The 22,825-nt window shown below is 44.3% G+C and overlaps 1 long non-coding RNA gene across 1 annotated transcript; it reads right to left on the bottom strand.

The window, feature by feature from the left end:
- Positions 1 to 17,498: 17,498 nt before the first annotated feature.
- On the bottom strand, positions 17,499 to 17,869 carry LOC143984385 (uncharacterized). Its single transcript, XR_013274822.1, has 2 exons — positions 17,686 to 17,869; positions 17,499 to 17,605 (listed from the first exon to the last, which is right to left on the bottom strand). It is a non-coding gene; the product is annotated as an uncharacterized LOC143984385 (long non-coding RNA).
- Positions 17,870 to 22,825: the final 4,956 nt, after the last annotated feature.

The raw sequence follows: 22,825 nt of genomic DNA, 5'->3' as shown, positions 1-22,825 counted from the left end.
AAAAAAAAAATCTTTCATTTCCCCAACGTGCCTTATTGCCTTTTTGGGTGTGTTCCTCATAACAAGGAGCGTAAAAAAAAAAGACGAAAGCTTTTGAACCGTATGTGGCCATTAACTCCATGCCAGGTAAACTAAAACTAGCCCAGATTAAAGCAGTTGTAAAGCTTTTTTTTTTTTCCTTTTGTCCTAAAATAAGAAATGTTTTAATACTTGTCTGCTCTGTACAATGGTTTTGCACAGAGCGGCACCTGCTGTGGTCCCCTGCCAGTGCTGTCCGCTCCTCATCTTCTCCAAGTGCCCCCAAAGCAAGCTGCTTGCTATGGGGTACTCTTGTGGGACTGCTGCCATGTCGAACTGTGTGCATTCCTTATGCCGCGTACACACGGGCGGACTGTATGGCGTACTTAGTCCGTCGAAACACATTTCAGCGGACAGTCCACTTGTGTGTGGGCTTCAGTGGACTTTTTCAGCGTGTAGTCTGGCGTACTAAGTATTTCGTATTTTTCAAAATTCTGTCCGTCGTACTTTGGTTTCAGCGGACAATCCGCTCGTCAGTAGGCTAGTTCGACGGACTAAGAATGGCGCATGCTCAGAAAGGATTTACACGGCGGAAGGGTGCTTTGCTGTGTATTGGACTTCCTATTTCTAGTCCCGTCGTACGTGCTGTACATGTCATCGCGCAAGCTTTCGACGGACTGTTTGTGCATCCGTGTGTGGTCAAGTCCGTTCAGTCGAAAGTATGACGGACTGTCCATCGGGTTGTATGACGGACTAAGTAGGCCATACAGTCCGCTCGTGTGTACGCGGCATTAGGCACACACAGCATGGCTAAACCCTCCTCACAGGGTTTGATTGACAGCAACAGGAGTCAATGGTTCCTTCTGCCATTAAAGCCTCCTGAGAATTCAGGTAGATGGGAGAAAAGCTGCCGCAGACAGGGTCAAAAAAAGACCCCAAGCAAGTGTTTGAGGAAGGGGCTGGGGGGAGTTGCTATTGAAAGTTTTTTTTTACCTTAATGTAGAGAATACATTTGGGTAAAAAAAAAACGAAAAAAAAAAACCTTTTGCCTTTAGAGACACTTTAAATTGGCTTGGTACATACTGGTTAAGTCATTAGTTTTGGTTTGCTTCAATACTAAATGTTTTAGGGCAATACTGATATGGAGATGACGCGCGCACACACAAGCCACACAAGCTCACATTACCATTTTCAAGTACGCTTGGAAAACACTTGCAATGTAGCTAAGACTGTTCAGAAAAGTAGAAGTTTGAAGCAGGTTAAAGCGGAGCTGAACTGCATGATACTTACCTCCCTTCAACAGTCTGACGGCCCGCACTGGCATTTTCTAACCAGCTTTTTCTGGATGCCGGGCTGCAGCCATTTCTATTGGTTAGCGCAGTTTGATGTCACTACTGTGCATGTGCAGGAATGTAGACATCGCCGCACACAGGCACTGCACCAGAATGTGACTGACCTGTGCTTGACATGTTTGGTATCGATTTACTTGGCATAACATCGTCTTTTATATTTCACAAAAAATGCAGGTATTGTATTGAGTTTGTGTGCACTAAAATTCATTATAACTTTTTTTTCTTCCTGAAAATTCGTTTTTAAAAATAGCTGTGAAAAAAAAAAACCAGCAACCACAATTTTTTTTTTCTCAGTGGCCTTGGCTTCAAAATATATGTTTGGAGGTCCTTTTCTAGCAAAAAGAAGCTGATCTTTACACGTATGTGAAAAATATGAGTGTTAGCCTGGTTTTAAAGTAAAACAGTTGTAACTGATGACAGATCTGTCTGTTTTAAAATCTGATGGCTGGTATTTTGTTTTACAAAATAACCTACTCTTCATATCTAATTTTTCCACTTCCTATAAATTGCATGTTCCTGAGGCTGGAGTCTCTAGCCACTGGTACTGTTTGTGACATTTATGATACAAATTGAGTTAACGCTGAAATCATGCCAGGAGCTTGGGTTAATTTAGTGCTTACATTTTTATCCAAGCATTGCTGTTGTGTGCCAGTCTACACAAGTCTTGTGCTAATCTAAGAACTCCTGCTTGTGATGCAGAAGAGCCATTCTCAGACATGCCCGCAGCCCACTAAAGATTACTTGTTTCTCATATGCAAAAATCCTTACGTTAAAAAAAAAAAAAAAAAAAAAAAAATCATTAGTAAGTGTTTTTTTGCTGCCATGAAACCAATTTAAAACAACCTTAGACGTGGCAGTGCGTTTTGTAATATAGGAAGCAGAGGCCTAAGGATGTTTGCTTCCAGTAACCTTGCTTGGCTTTCTCTGTATGTTGCTTTTACTGTTGCAATGCTTACTGTATAATGTCAGTAGCTTTGGTATTCGCTTCTCTGGATGTCTGGATTAATACTTGCATTGTTTCCCCACAGTTATATCTTTCTATGGCATATGGTATATCAAAAGTGCAGCATAACTGTACAGAATTACTGTATTGATTATCGCTAGGAAAGTAGATGGCACATTTCTATGGCATATGTTGACACTACACTGAGTGTAGCACCAATAATAGGCAGACCTAAAGTGTATGTAAACCCAGACAATACACCTCTCTCATTTGCTCCACTGTGGCCTCTTAAATATATAATTGAATACATTTTGTTATATCTGTTTTATAATAGCAAAAAAACTGTTGCTCTTATTAGAGATTCAGAACTGTCCTTTGTCTTTTGTACACTCAGTTAGTCAGGTTGAAATAAGTCCATCCAGTGTCATCCACTCGTGTTATCTCCAAAAGTTTAGCAAAAAAAAAAAAAAACAGGGCTGACCCCATTCAGTCCACAAAAATGCTGAAATTAAAGAGGAGCTTTAAGATTAAAGATTAAAAGTCAACAGGTACAAATACTGTATCTCCTGATTTTTTATATTAGGATACTTACCTTTCCAGGGATCCCACAATGTTGGCACTCTAGCTGATTTTTCAATTGTCTCTCGGGTGCGGACACCACCATCCTTTGTAAGGGAAACGGGCAGTGAAGCCTTGCGCTTTCAAAGCTGGTTCCCTACTCGCATGCACGAAGCGCGCTGCACTTTGTTAATGGCCTGTCGGCAGGGGAAGGAGGAGGGGGGATGAACTTCTGGGGGACCTCGCTGCGCGTGCAATTTCCAGGAAGTGGGTATAGGTACATGTCAAAAAGAGGTACCTGACTGCATTTCTGACAAATCAACAGATGCTTTTCTGTACTTTTAACACCTTCCTGCCCAGCCTATAGTACAATGATGGCCGGGCGGGTGCACTGGACACAGTAGATGGCTGATCACTGTACCGGCTCACTACCAGTACCATGTGATCGCTGTGACCAGTCACAGCAGATCACATGATAATTGTAAACAGTGGATAGAAAACAGTGGATAGCTTCCTTTCATGCCATCCTTTTGTATACAATTGCTAGCTGTGATTTGGTCACAGTTATCACATGGTACAGAAAGAGCCAATCACAGCCCATCTATATCGTGTAATTAGCTTTGCCTAATCACAACAAGACAATTAACCAGTTTTATTCAGTAGAAATGGTTGCTTATACTTCAGAAGTTCATTGGTGTAAGCAATCATAATGTGTAACAAAAAAAAAATTGTGATCACTTCCCCGGAGTAGTATGGGGTTACTATGGTAACACTATTGTTCTGGTCACTGTGTTTAAAAAAAAAAAAAAAAAGGAAGGAAAAAGAATATAATAAAAAATGTAAAAAAATATATATATATTTATTTTTAGATACCGTCACCAGTTAGTTTCCCTCATCACCACCACACCAGTTATAATAACGTTGTGCTGCACTGGTGTCCAGTATGTAAAGAAAAAAAACATTTTTTTTCCCCATTTTCCAAATAGTTGTGACAAATTACAACTTCAGTAAAACCATCCCAATTGTCATTCATTGAATAGTATTATAACTGGCAAAGAGTCCTTCACTCCATCTGGTAAGCGCAATCCTGTTTCAGTGGTAGGGCACTTTCTTTTATATATATATATATATATATATATATATATATATATGTGTGTGTGTGGAGTCACCATGGTGCATTTATATTAGGTTTAAGAGTGTGGATTTTCATCATGCAAAATAAGTGAAGGACTCTCTGCCAGTCACAATATCAATGAATGATAAGAGTGTGGCCTTTCATTATGCAAAATAAGTGAAGGATTCTTTGCCAGTTATAATACTACTGAATGAATGACAATTGGGATGGTTTTACTGATTCATGTAATGCTTATTGGCCCAGCTCTATATTTGCCTTCTGTTTATTGTGTGTGTATCCCACAGTTGAGCAGCAGCCTAGAGATTCATTTATCTCTTTTTTTATATATACATTTTTTTAGGTCTAGCACTTTTTTTCCCCCTTTCTCCATAAATTACAACTTCAACAGGCTCGTCAAGCCACTCACTAAATACCTTGGACTGTTTACTTTCCAAAAATGGGTAATTTAAGGGTATTTGTACTGTCTTGGCATTTCTGGGCCTCAAGAAATGAGGGTGTCAGTACATCAGATATATACCATGCAAAATGTTATAACCGAAATGTAGAAAAATTAAAAAAAAATTTTTTTATTTAGCAAAAAAAAAAACCTGTGGTGATTACATACCACCAAAAGAAAGCTCTATTTTGTGTGAAAAGAATGATAAAAAATGTCATATGGGTACAGTGTTGCATGACTGCACAATTGTCATTCAAAGCATGACATTGCTAAAAGCTGAAAATTGGCCTGGGCAGGAAGGGGGTGAAAGTACCCTGTATTGAAGTGGTTAAGGGTCAGAATACAGGGAAATGTGTATGTATTGCAGCTATGTACAGAATATGTTTTGTATGGTGGTTTTTATTTATTTTTTTTTATTTTTTTTTTTGCCGTGACATACAGTTTAATCCCTCTCAAATGTGATAGTTTAGTTGGATGATAGGCTGAATAACCTACAAGATTTTTGTATCGCTTAGGGACTTGAACATTAAGATCTCACAACTGCTAATTATTTAACCATAAAATATGTGAAAATTTATACCACATATGTGTCATTACCACTGTTACAGTTTTCCTTTTAATGGTATAATATTAATACAAAGCCATTTATAAAGCATATTCATCACTAGCATTGTTAAATTATCTACTATTGTGTAACATCTATATTAAGCTGGGTATGCAGTATATGAATCCCTTCCCATGATTACAATGGTCTATTAATGGTGTGAAGTCTATACTATGCCAGTTACCATTCAAGAAAAAAACAAAACTTCTGTTTTGTTTGCAGGTGCGATAAACATGCATGGTAATGGCTCTACTATTCAGCCTGATTTGGGGAATTCCTTCTCTTATGGAGCGCTACAAAGTAATGATAGTTTATCAGAAATTTTTATGCCAGCAACACTTCCTGTTGTAACAGAAGAAGCATCATCATCGTCATCTCCGCCATATAAGATTTTGAAACACAATAAGAATGAATAGGCGCGCTAGCAACTAATGTGTGGACTGGGAAACCTAAGCAGCAAAAAATGTTCCTGTTTTTTTTTTTTTTTTTTTTCTTGTACAGTTCAAACCATAGTTTAAAATGTGTGAGTTGTGAGTTATATGTGAGTTATATGTATGTCTTAGGTTCAGTTTACTCTGCTTTGTTGGTTCACTTCTAAAGGACTGTTTTTACCTGCCCTATTGACATCTGTTGTAATTGTAATTCTGGGCGAAACAGAAAATGCAAAAATATTAACTTATATCCCATACTTGGCTATAAACCTGTTTTATTCACCATTATTACACAAAACAAACATTTATTTGCTGTTGTGTTTTTTTTTTGTTTTGTTTTTTTACTGTACATCACCATCATGCCATTACTTTTTTGTTTTTTTAAATATGAAAACACAACTACACGTCTCCCATCTCTCCAGTCTCGGCATCAGCAGAATTCAGTTTATGTACAAGAGATAACTGTAGAAATTCTGCCTGTCTCATTCAAGAGAGTCTTCTTTCCATAAGTACAGCCTATCAGGGAGACAGCCCAGGGCATGTGTAGAGCTGTAGGCACGGTGCAAACATAACAAAACACAATTTGGTGTATGTGTTAGGCAGACTACCATTTTTTTCTATATAGCTGATTTGTCCTACTGACTACCAGTATTTGTAAAGTGCAGGTGCTACTGAACAGGGTAAGTCCTAGAGGGGAAACTATACTTTACATTAACTTATCTATGCTGAGTTGGGGGAAGGAAAAGGGCTGTTGCAGAATTTTCTAACCACTTCTTGATCGTACTATAGCCCAAAAATGGCTACAGCATTGTCCATTTCTGGGAGGGAATCCATGGACGTCCTCCCAGAACCATCCCACCTCTTGCGACGTGCAATGAGTGCGCTCTTTGACCGTTGTGTCCTTTGGAGTAAAGGGCCAATCACAGAGGCCCTTTACCATGGGATCACAGCTGATTGCATGTAAACAAACTTGCTGGTTATCGGCATTCCTTTTCTCACACGCTGTTGCAGCATGAGGAGAGTCGGTTACCCGGCAAGTGTGACAGGGGAGATTGGCACTGATTATCAGTGTAGCACCATCAGCGCACATCAGTAAAGGAGAAAAATTACTTATTTGCAAAATTTTATAACAAACCAAGAAAAACTTTTTCGGTCGTTATTTTTTTGTTTAGCAAAAAATATAAAACCCAGTGGCGATTATAAACCAGTTTGTGTTTGCTCCTATTTGTGTGAAAAAAATGATAATTTTATATGGGTACAGTGTTGAACGCGCAATTGTCATTCAAAGTGCTACAGCGCTGATAGCTGGCCTGGGCAGAAAGGTTAGGCTCCATTCACACCAATGCATTTTTTCATGCTTTTTGCAGAAGCGTATTATATAGCGTTTTTTAGCACAGGTTCCTATGGAACACGTTCACATCACTGCAATTTTGGAAAGAGTCAGGGACTTTTTTAAATGCAAAACTGTGCTTTTTGTGTTCAGTAGACCTCCAATTGAGAAGCTGCAGAAAAGCATTTAGTGCATATTTACTGCAATTTGCATTTTTTTAAAGCTGCCCAACAACAAATTTCCCAAAAATTGTCAGAAAAAAAACAAACATTAAACACATATCACTGCAAAATCATGGTAAAAAATAATGGAAAGTGGAGCAAAAAGCACCGAAACAGTTAAAAGCAACATGCATAGATGTCAATTGAGCATTATACTCCCTGGACATAAAGCACAACTACAATCACACAATTAAAAAAAGTAAAAGGCCCCTTTCACACGGACGATCCGTTCAGGTCCGCCTGTCAGTTTTTCAGGCGGACCTGAGCGGATGCTCCATAGAGGTCTATGGAGCGTCGGATGTCAGCGGTGACAAGTCCGCTGACATCCGATCCACTCCAATCCGAAAAAGTGTGGAGGAAAAAGCTATTTTTCCATCTGTCATCGGATCGGGTGACGACGGACACGGCGGTCCGTCGTCACCCGATCTCCCATAGGGGAGAGCGCCGCTGTGACAGGTCCGTCCCTGCGCAGTGTGCAGAGATTGACCTGTCATCTTCCTGCTCAGTGGAGATCGTGCCGGCGATCCCCGCTGATCAAGCGGATATCCACGGGGCGGATCAGCACTGATCCGCCCCGTGTGAAAGGACCCAAAGGCAGCATCAAAAGGTGTCAGTAGTGCCTCCTGAACACCTGCCAGCCACTGCTCTACCACCACTTGAAAAACAATCCACTGTGGATTATATTTCAGAGGGCAGTAAGCATTAAAGCGGTTCTGCACACATTTTTTTTTCTTTGTGCCTTTGTTTTTTTGGAGCTATAACTAGTGCTCAATGCCCCTTTATTTTTTTTCCTCCTACCTTTCGTTCTCTGCTGTTTCTTAATCTCTCCCTGCGGCTATGGGCGGGGTTTCTGCTGGGATCAGCATCATTTCCGCTGATCTCCACACTGTCTCCTGGGATTTCGTATAATTTATCCCAGGAGTCAGTGCGCCTAGCCAAAGCTTCACATCACAACGGGGGCGGTAACTTACTAAGACGCTGCCCGTTGTCATGGCAACATTTCTAATTACGCCCCTGTTCTGCCTAATAGAGTCCGGCCATCCATATGTGTCCGCTCCGTACTGCGCAAGCGCAGTACGGAGCAGATGAAGCTTCGGAAAATCTCCGAAGCTGAACGGCGCCTGCGCCGTGAGTGGAGGAGGTAGCCCCACTATCCAAGCGGACATAGGGTTTAGAATTTTAGAGGGCCCCTCGCGGGCGAGCTTCGCTCGCCACGCTTCGGGCTCGGCCTCGCTGCGCTAGGCTCTTTTTTATTCTAACTCTATGTCCACTTGGATAGTGGGGATAGAACCTGGACTCACGGCGCAGGCGCCGTTCGTCCTCGGCAATTTTCGGAATCTGTGCTCCTGTGTACTGCGCATGCGCAGTACGCAGAGGACAGCATCTGATGGAGGACCCTATTTGACAAGACACCGCTCGTAGCTGTAGCCACTGAGCATGCGCGGGAACCAGCAAGGAATGCTGGTTCCTCTGAAGCAAGGGAAGGAGGAAGTGATTTATAAAAAGAAAGATTTAACGGAAATACGGACATGGATAGCGGGTGAAGTCAGGACAAGTAAGGTTTTTATTTGAAACACATCTTTTTTATACATTCCGCAAAAAAAACAAAATCGTCAATGCAGAACCGCTTTAAGCATTACCACCTGTCTGAAATAACCCACATAGCATTGAGGAAGCATCTCCCTGCTGCTATCCCTACTTGCAAGAGCAACGTGGAATTCCAATCTTCTCCCAATTCCTGATAACTATGATTTTGGTCACCTCCAGTGTTAGAGTGATTCAGATGAATCCTGTGACTTCACAAATGCTGAAACTGACTCATCATATGATGGATTCGGGACTAGTCCTGGACATGTTTCAGGCTAGAGTAAAAGATTTTTCTACGAAACATTTGAAACTGGCTGCTACATCTACCTTGTAGTGTCTGAGGGACATATCCAGGGACCAGCTTCCTGTTTCTTAGATAACTTCAAAGGGAACTCTGAGGGAGGGCCACAATGCTGTCGTGCCTTTTGTAGGATATGCTGTGCTTTGTAGAAGGGAGGGAATGGCCATTACCCTTAAGCAGCTATAAATAGTCTTTACAGTTCCAGATGCATTGGTTTTGTGGGTGCCACCTTGCCCTTTCTGTATGCCAATGGAAAAATAAGTAATTCCTACTGCTTTAATGAAGTTGTATTTTGCAGTTAAGTAAACACTTGCCTGACCAAGTACAGCTTATGCCTACAATTATTCCTCCTCTGACACTGTATTTGGGGGAAAAAAGGGCAGCAGCTATTCCATATCAAGGTGAAATATTGAGATTTTACCTTAGGTCCTAACACCACTTTAATGTATAAAATAATGTATAATGTATGTAATGTATAAAATATTGTCCACCAATTTTATGTTGTATAACCTCCTCCCAAACAATTTACCACTTGAATGAAAGGAGACGCTAGTCCAAAAACATGCGCACGGTCACCATCCTCAACTTCATCCTGTTTACCCCACTGCTTAGACACTACTTTATTTTTATTTTTTTTGCAGGATTCAATGACGCTGAGGGGAAAGTCACCCAGGAGAGCCTGTAAAATAGCAAAAACGCTTTTGACGAGGGACCCAAAGGACATAGCAGAGTCAGAAGCACTAGAGCAGTAACCTCTATTCTAGAGTTTCTGTGTCTTTGGGCCTCATTTGTGTGTGTTGAGCATCGGTGCATGACTTTGGTGTTTTGGTGCGAGTGGAAGGCACTACCGCTAGCAGCCTGTAAAACTCCATGACAGCTGCTGTTGCTGGACGGTGCACCAATTGGCAATAATGTTTGGCACAGGAGGTCTGAGTTTTGGGCATTCATCCCTGGGTACATACTGCCAGAAACATTAGTACTGCTTGGTGAACTGTACAGTGATACAGTGAGGCCGCGTACACACGCGGGGACTGTTCGCTCAACTTTGTCCGTCAAACAGTTTCAGCGGACAGTCCGCTCAAAATTAGCATGGACGGACTTGGCCACACACGACGAACGAACAGTCCGCTGAAACCGTGCGCGATGACGTGAACGGCACGTACGACGGGACTAGAAAACGACGTCCTATACACTGCAATGCAAACTTCGGCGTGTAAATCCTTTCTGAGCATGCGCGGAACTTAGTTTGACGAACAAGCCTACACACGAGGGGACTGTTCGCTGAAACAAAGTTTCAGCGGACAGTTTTTCGGAATTTCCGAAAAACTTTGTTCAGCTGAAACTGTCCGCTGAAAGCCCACACACGAGCGGACTGTCCGCCGAAACACTGTTCAGCGGACAAAGTTGAGCGAACAGTCCCCGCGTGTGTACGCGGCCTAAGTAAAGTTTTGACCAGCCACAAACTCATCTTCCTTAGGAGTGTTCAATTTTTAAAAAAATGTGTTTAGTTTATCTAATAACAAAGTGAAATGAAATGCAGTTATACTTACAAAAGATGATCCCATTAATGCAGGGCTTGACAAATTTGCTTGGAATCTAGGAGCCAGCTAAAAAAGTTAGGAGCCAGATCCGTAACGGCAATCCGGACCTGTCCCTGGCCTGACATGGAGACGAGTGAGAGGAAGATAGCCCCCAGCCCCCCACCTGTCTCCAAGTCATTGCCCATAGCTCTTAGAGGGACAGTTATTTTTATTTTTTTCAAATTACATTTTTTTTTTTAAATTGCATTTTAGTGTAAATATCTGACCCCAGATCTCATATTTAAGAGGACCTGACATGCTTTTTCTATTACAAGGGATTTTTACATTCCTTGTAATAGGAATAAAAGTGACAATTTTTTTTTTTTTAAAACAGTGAAAAAAATAAAAATACATTTTTTTTAAATGCGCCCTGTCCCACCAAGCTTGCGTGCAGAAGCAAACGTATACGTGAGTAGCGCCCGCATAGGAAAGCGGTGTTCAAAACATGCAGCCTGTGGAATTTTTTAAACGTCGCCTATGGAGATTTTAAAGGGTAAAAGTTTGTCGCCATTCCATGAGCGGATGCAATTTTGAAGCGTGACATGTTGGGTATCAAGTTACTCGGCGTAACATTATTTTTCACAATATAAAAAAAATTGGGCTAACTTTACTGTTGTCTTATTTTTTTTTTATTAAATAAATAATTTTTCCCCCAAAAAAGTGTGCTTGTAAGTCCGCTGCACAAATACGGTGTGACAGACAGTATTGCAACGACCATCATTTTATTCTATAGGTTGTTAGAATAAAAAATATATATAATGTTTAGGGGTTCTAAGTAAAGGGGAGGAGATGGGCGGGCAGTGAAAGCTCCATTAACATTGCTGGCTGCATACCAACAGCCACCACTAGAGGGCGCCATATTCCACAAGGAAACATAGTACCGCAGAAGGCCTCAAAGCCGCGGCCTCAATTACCGGCCGGCGGCGGCGGCGCGGCCCGACGCGATCACGCCGGGGGGGGTGCACGGAGACAGGATACCCCCAGCTGTGCTGCCCCAGACGCCAGGTCGCTAATTCTAGTCGCAAATGCGACCTGGCGCCCGGGGTTTCTCGAGCCCTGCATTAATGGGCCAAGAATGTACAGTAGAGCTAAAGACAAAACTTATTTTTTTTCATTTTGGATAATGTAGGGTTTAAAACAAAATCACACACGAGCCTGCAGATTCAAACCCACACATTCCTTCGTGTTCCCATGTGATGCGATTTTTCAGCCTATTAAGCACTTCAATAGCTTAGGGCGTAATATGATGTCCTTGACTTTGTGAGGGGACATCTGAATGTCCCCCCCCCCCAGGTGCCATCCGGTGCTTCTCTGGGCTCTGCCATCGGGGGGGCCCGGAGAAAGAATCGCCCGGCGCCAGAAGAGGACGATAGAGATTTCCGGTGACCAGTCATCTCTATGTCATAACGTCACGCCCGGGTTCCCGTAAGTAAACAAAGTCACGATCTGGGCTGTCAGCATGAGATTGGTGAATTTTTTTTCACGATCACATGCTTTCCAACCTGGACGAGAGATGTGGGGTCTTATTGACCCCACATCTCTCCATAAAGAGGACCTGTCACAACAGATTCATATTACAAGGGCTGTTTACATTCCTTGTAATAGGAATAAAAGCGATCAGAAAAAAATGTAAAATAATAAAAGTGTAAAAATAAAAAAATAAAAATTTAAAAACACCCCTGTCCCCGATAGTTTGCGTTCAGAACGAACGCACATGCAAGTCCCGCCCACATATGTAAACACCATTCAAACCACACGTGAGGTATCGCCATGTGTGTTAGAGCATGTGCAACAATTCTAGCACTAGACCTCCTCTGTAACTCTAAATTGGTAACCTATAAGAATTTTCAAAGCATCGCCTATGGAGATTTTTAGGTACTGAAGTTTGGCGCCATGCCATGAGTGTGCGCAATTTTAAAGCGTGACATGTTAGGTATCTATTTACTCGGTGTAACATCATCTTTCACATTATACAAAAAAATTTACTGTTTTGTTATTTAATTTATGAAAATGTATTTTTTCCCCCCAAAAAAAGGTATTTGAAAAATGATTGCGCAAATACCGTGCAAGATAAAAAGTTGCAATGACCGCCATTTTATTCCCTAGGGTGTCTGCTAAAAAATATATATAATGTTTGGGGGTTCTGAGTAATTTTCTAGTAAAAAAAATGATGATTTTTACGTGTAGGAGAGAAGTGCCAGAATAGGCCCGGTATTGAAGTGGTTAATTTGAATGGGCTGCAAATCGCATCAGAACTCAGAAAAAGTAGTGCATGCACTACTTTTAAAAATGTGCCTCACCAAATTGCATGGCACTGCAGTAGCATGCCATTTGGTGCCTGTAAACACTAGACATGGATGCCGTCGAAAACTTTGTTTCATTTCATTCCGTTTGAAAAAAAAAAACAGAATTTGTCTACGAAATTCAATTTGGATTCGTATGAAAACAGAAAATTGTTCCATACTTACCGTAATTTTCTTTTCCTGGTGCCTATCCATGGCAGCATACCTGTGACAAGCTCCGCCTTGGCTCCTCCCTCAGGACTAGTGAATATTATAAAAGAAAAGGTTAGTACAGCCCCCGCATTCTCGTTAATATAGAATACCGAGGGTGGGAATGTATGCTGCCATGGATAGGCACCAGGAAAAGAAAATTACGGTAAGTATGGAACAATTTTCTGTTTTCCTGGTGCCTCCATGGCAGCATACCTGTGACAAATAACTAGCTGAGACGGGTGGGATAATGCTTAGAGGTTTATTTAAAGAATTTATTATTTAGAAGAGGCTAAGGCCGAAGTGATTGCCTGTCTGCCAAACTCCACTGAGGAGAGAGCTCCTGGGTCCACCCTGTAATGTTTCAGGAATGTGTGTTGGGATGACCAGGTTGCTGCCCGACAAATAGTTTCGATCGACACATTCGCTCTTGCCGCCCAAGAGGCAGAGACCGCTCTTGTGGAGTGCGCCCTGACCGCTGAAGGGGTCTCTAGTCCCTTTGTCCTGTACACCTTGTGGATGAGTTTGACGATCCATGAAGCGATCGTTCTGGCTGATGCCTCCTTTCCTTTACGTTTTCCCCAGGGAATTATGAACAGTCTGATGGAAGCCCGGAATGGAGCTGTGGCTTGGAGATAGCATTTCAGAGTGGAGGCGATGTCTAATTCATGAAGAGTGACAGAGTCCTGTTCAGAAAATGTTGGGAGTGCCCAGGGTTCTGACATGCTCAAGGATGAAGCGACCTTGGGAATGAACCCTCGTATTGTTCTAAGTTCCACTCTATCTGGGTAAAAAATAATGTGATCCTGATCTGCTCCCAAAGCTTGAAGCTCTGACACCCGCCTGCCGGAGGTTATGGCTATCAGAAAGGCTAATTTTAAAGTTAGGTTCCAGAGTGATATTGAGTCCGAAGGGGCAAAGGGTGGATTGGCTAAGGACTCCAGGATGACCGTAAGGTCCCAAGTGGGAAAAGATTGTTTAGACGGTGGTCTGATCTTCCTGACGGCCTTAAAAAATTGGATTAACAATGGGTCCTCCGCCCATCTTCTACTGGTTGCTGCTGAGATCGCTGACACCTGTACCTTCAAAGTACTCAATGCAAGACCCAGGTCCAGGCCTGCCTGCAGGAACTCAAGAATTTGAGATGACGAAGGGGAACCTGGATCACAGTTTCTATCAAGCATGAAGGTCTTGAAGTTGTTCCATACTTTATCATATATGTTGTTTGTGGATGGTTTTCTTGCCTTGAGCAGGGTTGCGATCACCTTGTCGGAGCACCCTAGGGATTGGAACCTTTCCCTTTCAGTTGCCAGATGTGAAGGTCCAGCCTGCGGGGATCTGGGTGGGTGTGACATCCTTGCGTCAGGAGGAGGGGTACTATTGGAACTTTGACTGGAGGACTGGTGCTCAGATCCATTGCCATAGGGAACCAAGGCCTTCTTGGCCAGTATGGCAGAACCGCTATCACCGTCGATGTCTCCCTCACGAGTCTTGACAGGAACCTCGGTATGAGGGGCCGTGGGGGAAAAGCGTAGGCCCGATCGCATGCCCACGGGGCTGATAGGGCATCTGTTGCCTCCGCCTGGGGGTGCGGAAATCTCGAGATAAACCTTGGAAGTTTGGTGTTGGATGCTGTCGCAAAGAGATCTATCTCGAGGGGCCCCCACTGGATCATTATCCAGTTGAAGATTTCCGGGTGTAAGGACCACTCGTTGGTGTCTGCGAACCTGCGGGAAAGGCTGTCTGCCCTTGAGTTGAGATGGCCGGGCAGATAGACTGCCCTCAGGTCCTTCAGATTCCTTTCGGCCCAGAGGAATATGGGCTCCACCTCGTTCAGGAGGGATCTGCTGCGCGTTCCCCCTTGACGGTGCACATAAGATACCGCGGCCCTGTTGTCCATTCTGAGGAGAACTGGTTTGCCCGAAATCTCGAACTCCAGGGCTAGCAGTGCAAGATAGGCCGCTCTGAGCTCCAGGATATTGGACACCACGCCTTCTGCATTGAAGGACCATCTCCCTTGTACTGAGGTCTTGTTGGAATGTGCTCCCCAACCAGCTGCGCTGGCATCGGTAGTAATTATGATCCAGTCGACATGCCCTAGCGGGCGAGACTTCAGAAGCGACTGTCTCTTCATCCACCAATGTAGACTCCTGAGCATCCGGGTTGTCAGGTGTATGGGTTGGGATAGATATCGTTTGTTCCACATTCTTAAGAACTCCAGCTGAAAATGTCTCAAATGCCAGTGGGCCCAGGGGACCATAGGGATGCATGATGACATCCGACCTATCAGGCTCAAACAATTTGAGGCTGTCAGGTAGGATCTCAAGCTCACCTTCTTCATCTGTTGGATAATGGAAGATACCATCTGAGGAGGGAGAGACACTGATCCTTTCATTGTATTGAACAGGGCTCCCAGATAGACCATCTCTTGGGTCGGAGAGAGAAGACTTTTCTCGTAATTTATCTTCCAACCGAAATCCACTAGTGTTGTTAACAGGATATCCCTGTGTTCTAATAACTGGGTTGGGTTCTTCGCCAGGAGTAGAAGGTCGTCCAGATAGTGATACACCCGGAGCCCCAATTCTCTCAGAGGTGCTATGATGGCAATCAGGGTTTTTGTAAAGACTCTGGGTGACGTGCAGAGGCCAAACGGAAGGCTCCGAAATTGGAGATGTACTTGCCCCACCGCAAATCTCAGGTATTTCTGGAACGTAGGGAGTATAGGTATGTGTAAGTAGGCGTCTTGCAGGTCTATAGACAACATCCAATCCCCTGGTTGGACTACGCGAATGATCGTCTGAAGAGACTCCATCTTGAACTTTTCCAGAAAAATGTAGCGATTTAGCCTCTTTAGGTCTATCACAGGTCTCCACCCTCCGTTTCTTTTGGGGACTAGAAACAGGGTGGAATAGAAACCTGAAAATCTCTCGGATGGAGGCACTGGAACTACTGCCCGTTGTTCCTGTAGGGAAAGAAGAAATCGCTTCAGAGCTTCCGCCTTTTGAGGAGATCTTGACACCCTTGTCGGAGAAAAATAGTCCTTGGGGGGTTGGTTTAGGAAGGACCAGGAATGACCGTGTTTGACTGTTGCAACTACCCAGGGATCCCTGCATTTTTGTTCCCAAATCTTTGAGAACTGTTTCAACCTGGCCCCCACAGGGATCACTTGGGCTGGCCTGGCGTCAAAAAGATTTTGATGGCTCCTGTGGGGTAGGTACCGGCCTCTGCCTCCTGGACTTGAGAAACGTCGACTGTGTGCTCTTCCAGTTGTGCCTGAAGCCTTTCCCTTGTCTTGATTGTCGGTAGTCCCTATTTTTGGAATATTGGAACCTTGGTGCAGAGGATCTGAAACGTCTAGATCGCCTGTCTTGAGGAAGTAGGCCTGACTTTCCGCCGGTGACCCGAGAGATGGCTTTGTCGAGTTTTTCCCCGAACAAGGCTTTACCGTCAAAAGGTATCTTGCACCAATTTTGCTTCGAGGCAACGTCCGCTGCCCATGGTTTTAGCCACAGTGCCCTTTTGGCCATTACTGTGTGAAGCATTGCCCTTGCGGAGCAACGAATGGAATCGATGGCGGCTTCTCCAATGAAGTCGGCTGAGAGCTTCAGCTCATCCAATGCCCTTATTATCTCTTCTTTAGGGATATCCTGTTGGATTGCCGACTCTATATTATCTGTCCAGACGCGTAGTGCGTTGGACACTGATGTCAGAGCTATTGCAGGTTTACAGGCATATCCTGCCATCTGATAGGCCTTCTTAAGGTCAAGGTCCATCCTTCTATCCAGAGGGTCCTTGAAGGAGGTTGAATCATCTAGGGGTAAAGTGACGTTCTTGGCCAGCCTTACCACTGCGGCATCTACCACCGGCGGGCCGTCCAGCATTTTGGAATCTGCCTCGGAGAGAGGGTATAATTTTCCCAATCGATTGGTGGAAAGTCTTTTGTCTGTCCTCCCCCATTCTTCCTCGATCACCTCCCTGATTTCCTCCATAAGAGGGAAGAAGGAGATCTGGCGCTTAAGGAAGGGGAAGTATGATTTGGACTTCCTGACCTCCACGTTGGAATCCTCCCAACCGATTGCTTGTTTAACGGCCTGCACATAGGGCTGGACCATGGCAAAGGCAAAGCCAGAGGCATCTGTGTCATCTGAGGAATCCTCTGAAATGGCCATTTCGTCCTGATGCTTAGAGGAGGAGGGAGGGAACAGACGACCACTTCCACTGGTGGATGGACCAGGAATGGAGGCCTCAGCCATCAGCTCCTGAGGAGGAGATGCCGGTTGTTGTGTCGGCCTTGTAGCGACCAATTCCGTAAGGGAGTCTTTTACTGCCTTTTTAAGGAGATCTGCCACCTGTAGGCTCTCAGACTCTCTGTCTGCTGCATAGTCTCTAAGGCAGTCTCGACAAATTAGTTTGTCCGGAAGTGGGGAGCCTCCGCAGGCCTGACATCTGGTAGGTCTAGGTCTCGGGGAGCGTGAATGACGGCGCCTCTTAGCTGAAGCTTTCCTGCCGCTTCTGTAATGCCCATGTCTGGGTGACCTGTCTCTGCTGTGACAGGAATCATCATCGTCATCTCCATATCGCCTTGAGGTCTTCTTAGACGTCTTCTGGCGTACAGGACTGAAATACAAAAGTATTGTCCTTAGTGCACTCTTTTTTTTTTTTTTTTTTTTAAAACTTACCTGGGCGTAGGTCCTTACCTTGGGAGTAGAGTAGGATCTTGAGCGGGCGGCGAAAGGCTCATGTTTAGGCGGCTTAGCAGAGGTAACGGCTAGGAAAGAGTCAGAGGAAAAAGGCGTCAACCAGTCGTGCGCTGATTCACGGAAAAGAAGGGAATTTGCCTACAAAAGTGACGATTCCCACCCCCCGTTACTGTGTGTTGTGTTTTTGTGTTTTTTTTTTTTTTTTTAAATCCATTTTTTATATATATATTTTTTTTTTGGAGGCTCCGATTTAAATAATTTAATATATTAATAAATTAATTCTTTTTAAGTGAAAAGAGACATTCCATCAGAGCTATACCAATATATTCGGATGATCACATGTACAAAAACAAATGCATTAAAACATGCCTTACCTTAACAGGGGTGGGAATAGCCTGGAACTCTAGAGTGTAATTCTCTTGTTGACCACAGGCATTTCACTTGTGCTGCTGGGGAAATAAATAGGAGGAGGGGAAGTGATGTCGTGCTAAAGCTCCTCCTCTGACACTCTGAGGGCAAAAAGAACCATTCGCCCTCAAAAAAGATGGCCGCCGAAGCTTCCGACGCTACCGCGCACGCGCCGAACGTCAAAACTGACCGTCGAAACATACGACCCGCCGGCGCATGCGCAGACGACGGCGGGAACGCTATACTATTATAAAATGACACAGACTCGCCACGCGCGGCCCCTAGTGAGTCTGGGAGTGACAAACACACATGGGAAAGGAAAGGGGGGCCTGCTAGGACTATGGGGACCGCGGAAACAGAGCGCAGGAGAGAGGAAGGACAGATGAGACTGGAGGGAAAAAACAAACCTCAGGGACAGAGCAAAAGCTGCTACCTCTGCTGCCATAGACTGGAGCCTGAACGCCCATACTGCAGGTAAAGCTCTTACTTAAGAGACAAACTGCTTGTCCCAAAAGATCCTACAGAAGGGACTTCCAACCTTATAAGCGCATTTAGCTGCCCAAGAGAAGGAACTGCGTCCGGGAGAGGCTTGAACCCGGACGGACGCTGCCGAATGCAGAAGGTAAGGACGCCGACCAGGATTCACTGCCATGAGGTATGAGGAAAAAAAGGAGAATGCGGGGGCTGTACTAACCTTTTCTTTTATAATATTCACTAGTCCTGAGGGAGGAGCCAAGGCGGAGCTTGTCACAGGTATGCTGCCATGGAGGCACCAGGAAATATGAATTTTCATTAAATTCGGAAACTTTGTTAAAATAATGAAAATTCGTTATGATGAATTTATCATTATGAGGGGTTCCCACCATCCCTGTGCTGTGCTGACTTGGGTTTTTAACTTTTAAGTTTGTTAACTTTTTGTAACAGTTACGAATGTTCGTTATGATGAATTTATCATTATGTGGGGTCCCCACCATCCCTGTACTGAGTTCCCAGGTCTGTACACCTGCTGTACCCATTATGAGAGGTTCCTACCATCCCTGTGCTGAGCTGACTGATTGGTGAACAAAACACCAGTCACATTTCTGTTAATCTGGATCCGAAATTCATTAACGAAATTTTGTGTAGCGCCGGCTCCTGAAGAGCACTCGCTATGTGTTTTTCTCTATTTAACATTCCTAGAACCGCAGTTTGGTTTTGGGTTTAATTAAACCAAATTATGGTTTCAGTACCAGTGTAGATGGATTGCACTGTGTTCTGCTTGGCCCTAGGTGGCGCTGTCATCTCTGGCAGGTGTGAGAACGCAGTTCAGCTGGGCACATTGATTACCATTCTTTCTCGGAAACCAGCCCAGTGGGCGTAACATCCTGCTGAGCATTCTGGGAGAGGGTACATAAGGTACTGACATCACGTACTTCTGGGTTCCGGTCCAGAAGATCTTTCTGTCTGTTTGGTCCTGGTCCTCCCGACCAGCCCCTATCACTCTCATGGCCTGGGGTGCAGATCCATCCAATTCCGAGTCTCGGGGCTGGCTAGCCCGAGGCAGAGTAACTGGAGGGAGGATTCTTAGGTGGTCTGGTGCTGTCTCGTCTGTGGAGAGGCCCAGCAACTAAGGAAGTAACCAGGGGAGGACTCTTTGGGGGAAGGCCACGCTGGAGGTTGGCTTCTCAGAAAGAGCCTGGAGGCTTGGTTGAAAGACCACAATTGAATCTACACTCGTACGGTATCGCCGGGCCGGTTGCAAGATACTGGTACCGTATGAGGGTTCTCTAAGTTTTGTCTATATCCTTCAGTTACTAAACGTCTGTGGCAGAGACTCTATTACAAGTGTTCTACAATAAGTCTGTGACAGAGACTTTATTCAAATGTTCCATATGCAAGTCTGTGGCAGAGGCTTCACTTTATCTGAACACTCTATCGGCTGCAAGGCCTAGTGAGAGGAGGTCTATCTGGTAGCGGTGAGGATCCAGTTGTGAATGGCTATTCTCTGGATTTTTATAGTGAGAGACTTCCTACTTTGAATAAGTTCCAAGAGTACCTGAACTTTATACCTGAACCCCTTATTGAGAGACTGTGTTTTGTCTACTCCTTTTTGCAAATAAAAATCCCAAAAGCGGATCCAGTGTCAGTCTCTACAATTTCTTGGGCCATCAACCTCAGGAAATCCCTAGACGCAGACGAGGTCAAGAAGGTAACGGTAAGCCCAATAAAATCAACAGCTCCTTCGGGGGTCAGTGCTACATGCGTATGAAATTCATAAGCATAAAAATTACCATAGGGTTCCCACCATCCCTGTGCTGAGTTCCCAGCTCTGTACACCTGCTGCGTCCATTATGGGGGGTTCCCACCATCCCTGTGCTGAGTTCCCAGGTCTGTACACCCGCTGTGCCCACTATGAGGGGTTTCCACCATCCCTGTGCTGAGTTCCAAGGTCTGTACACCTGCTGCGTCCATTATGAGGGGTTCCCACCATCCCTGCGCTGAGTTCCCGGGTCTGGGTGTGCACCCACTGTGCCCATTGAGGGGTTCCCACCATCCCTGTGCTGAGTTCCCAGGTCTGTACACCTGCTGTGTTCATTATGAGGTGTTCCCACCATCCCTGCGCCGAGTTTCCGGGTCTGAGTGTGCACCCACTGTGCCCATTATGAGGGGTTTCCGCCATCCCTGCGCTGAGTTCCCGGGTCTGAGTGTGCACCCACTGTGCCCATTATGAGGGGTTTCGGCCATCCCTGTGCTGTGTTGACTTCCTCTGATTGGTGATAAAAACATCAGTCACAATTCTGTTAATTTGGATCCGAAATTCGTTAACGAAATTTTGTATTTCATATAAAATTTGTAAGCATAGAAATTTCCCATAGGGTTCCCACCATCCCTGTGCTGTGCTGACTTCCTGGGTTTTTAACTTTTAGGTTCGTCAACTTTTCATAACAATTACAAATTTTCGTTTTGATATTGAATCCGAAATTCGTAAATGAAATTTCGTGTTTCATAAGGAATTCTTATGCATAAAAATTTGTATTTTGGATTCGTATGAATGTACGAATTTTCCGATTCGCAATCTGTGTTTGGGATGCAGTTAAAGCATAAGTTCACCTTTTGTAACATGTAACATGTTACAGATGCACCAGCTTCCGAACTGAGCTTGCTGTCACAGTCTAAAAAAAAAAAACAAAAAAAAAAAAAACCCAGCCGTGCGCGGCTCTGCCTGGCCACGTCATTCATTCCCAGAGTTTTGTGAATGTGAAAACTGCAAGTACCAACAGCCTTTGCAGCTGTTGGCATGTAGTTCTCAATGAACTAGCGAGGGCGCTGTTGATCGCTCTAGGAGTTGAGCTGCATTGAGCTTCCTTTCATTGTGTAACTGCCTGCTCGTATCGGAGGTATGAACAGACAGCTAGGCAGACAGTCTGCAGGACCGTGACCTTACACCCATAATCTTCTGATCATGGGGGACAATGCTTTACAGTCTCCTAACAAAAAAAATAATAATACATGCATTTTTTTTTTTACCTGCAAAATTATGTGCATTTTTTTTTTTTTATAAAGATGAACTTATCCTTTGACATTAAAGGTAGACTTATCCTTTGAACTTATAAAAACATGGAGGCTGCCATTGCTGATTACTCCTGAAAATATTAATAGCCTGGCTTTCCTATTGGCCCTCCTGCTTCAATACATTAATCATAGACCTCAAACAAGTAAACAAATGATTTCCCAATCAAAATCCTCCTCCTTCTCTGGGTCATTAATACTACTGAAACCAGTTGTCTGCAAGATAACCAATCAAGTAGCAAAATACAGCTACACAACAATCAAATCAGTTTGTTTTGAATTGCCTTATGGCAGTCGTGACATTGCAAGAGGAGTTCTGATTGGTCGTTATAGGTTACTGTAATTTGAACAATGGTACTTTACTATATGATTCAATCATATTTGTTGAAACTGGGGATTTAAAAAAAATCTGAACTGAGCACAGCAAACTGTCAGATTCAAAAACTGTTAGACCCCATTCACACCTGAGCGTTTTGTAGCTTGACGCCTAAAGCTACAAAACGCTGGAGGGGAAAAAATCCATTATTCTCAATGGAGATGGTTCACATCTCCACTCCAAGTCGCCTGAAGCCCTACGCCTGAAGCTCAAACAAGTTCCGGACCCTTTTTTGTCACGCAAATCGGGCTGATTTGGGCGTTTTTCTTCTTTTAACATTGGTGACCTTTTGCCCTGCACAAATTCGCGTCAAATCGCGGTAAAAAATGCGGTAAAAAATGCCGCGAACCGCGGTAAAAAACGCTGCAAAACGCGGTAAAAAACGCTTATAAAACACTACGCTTAGGTGTGAATGCAGCCTTATGCAGGGTAGGTTTGGCTGTTCTACAGACACTATCAAGTACAGTACCTAAAAATGAACCTCCAGCCTCACCGCCAGGCCCGGACTGGGACAAAAAATAGGCCCGGGCAGTTTGGAATGAGCAGCCCATGACACTATAACCGGCCTCTTTCCCACTTTCCATCCTGATGAATCCCCCGGGAGAGGGGAGGGGGAAACCCGGCAAAGGTGCGTGGGGCGAGAGGGACAGGGAAAGAGTGAAAGGAGGGGGGCAGAGAGCACAGTGAAGAACCTTGAGAACATGGGGTGGGGCGAGAGTACAAGGGGGCTGGAGAGCACTGTGGGGGGAGGCAGAGAGCATGGGGGGGCAGAGAGCACAGGGGAGAGGCAAGCACAAGGGGGCC

Source organism: Lithobates pipiens, unplaced genomic scaffold (genome assembly GCF_037356315.1).
Source record: "Lithobates pipiens isolate NorthernLeopardFrog02 unplaced genomic scaffold, aLitPip1_a1.2 Scaffold_16, whole genome shotgun sequence".
Classification (NCBI taxonomy): domain Eukaryota; kingdom Metazoa; phylum Chordata; class Amphibia; order Anura; family Ranidae; genus Lithobates; species Lithobates pipiens.
This window is presented reverse-complemented; position numbering and strand designations above follow the sequence as displayed.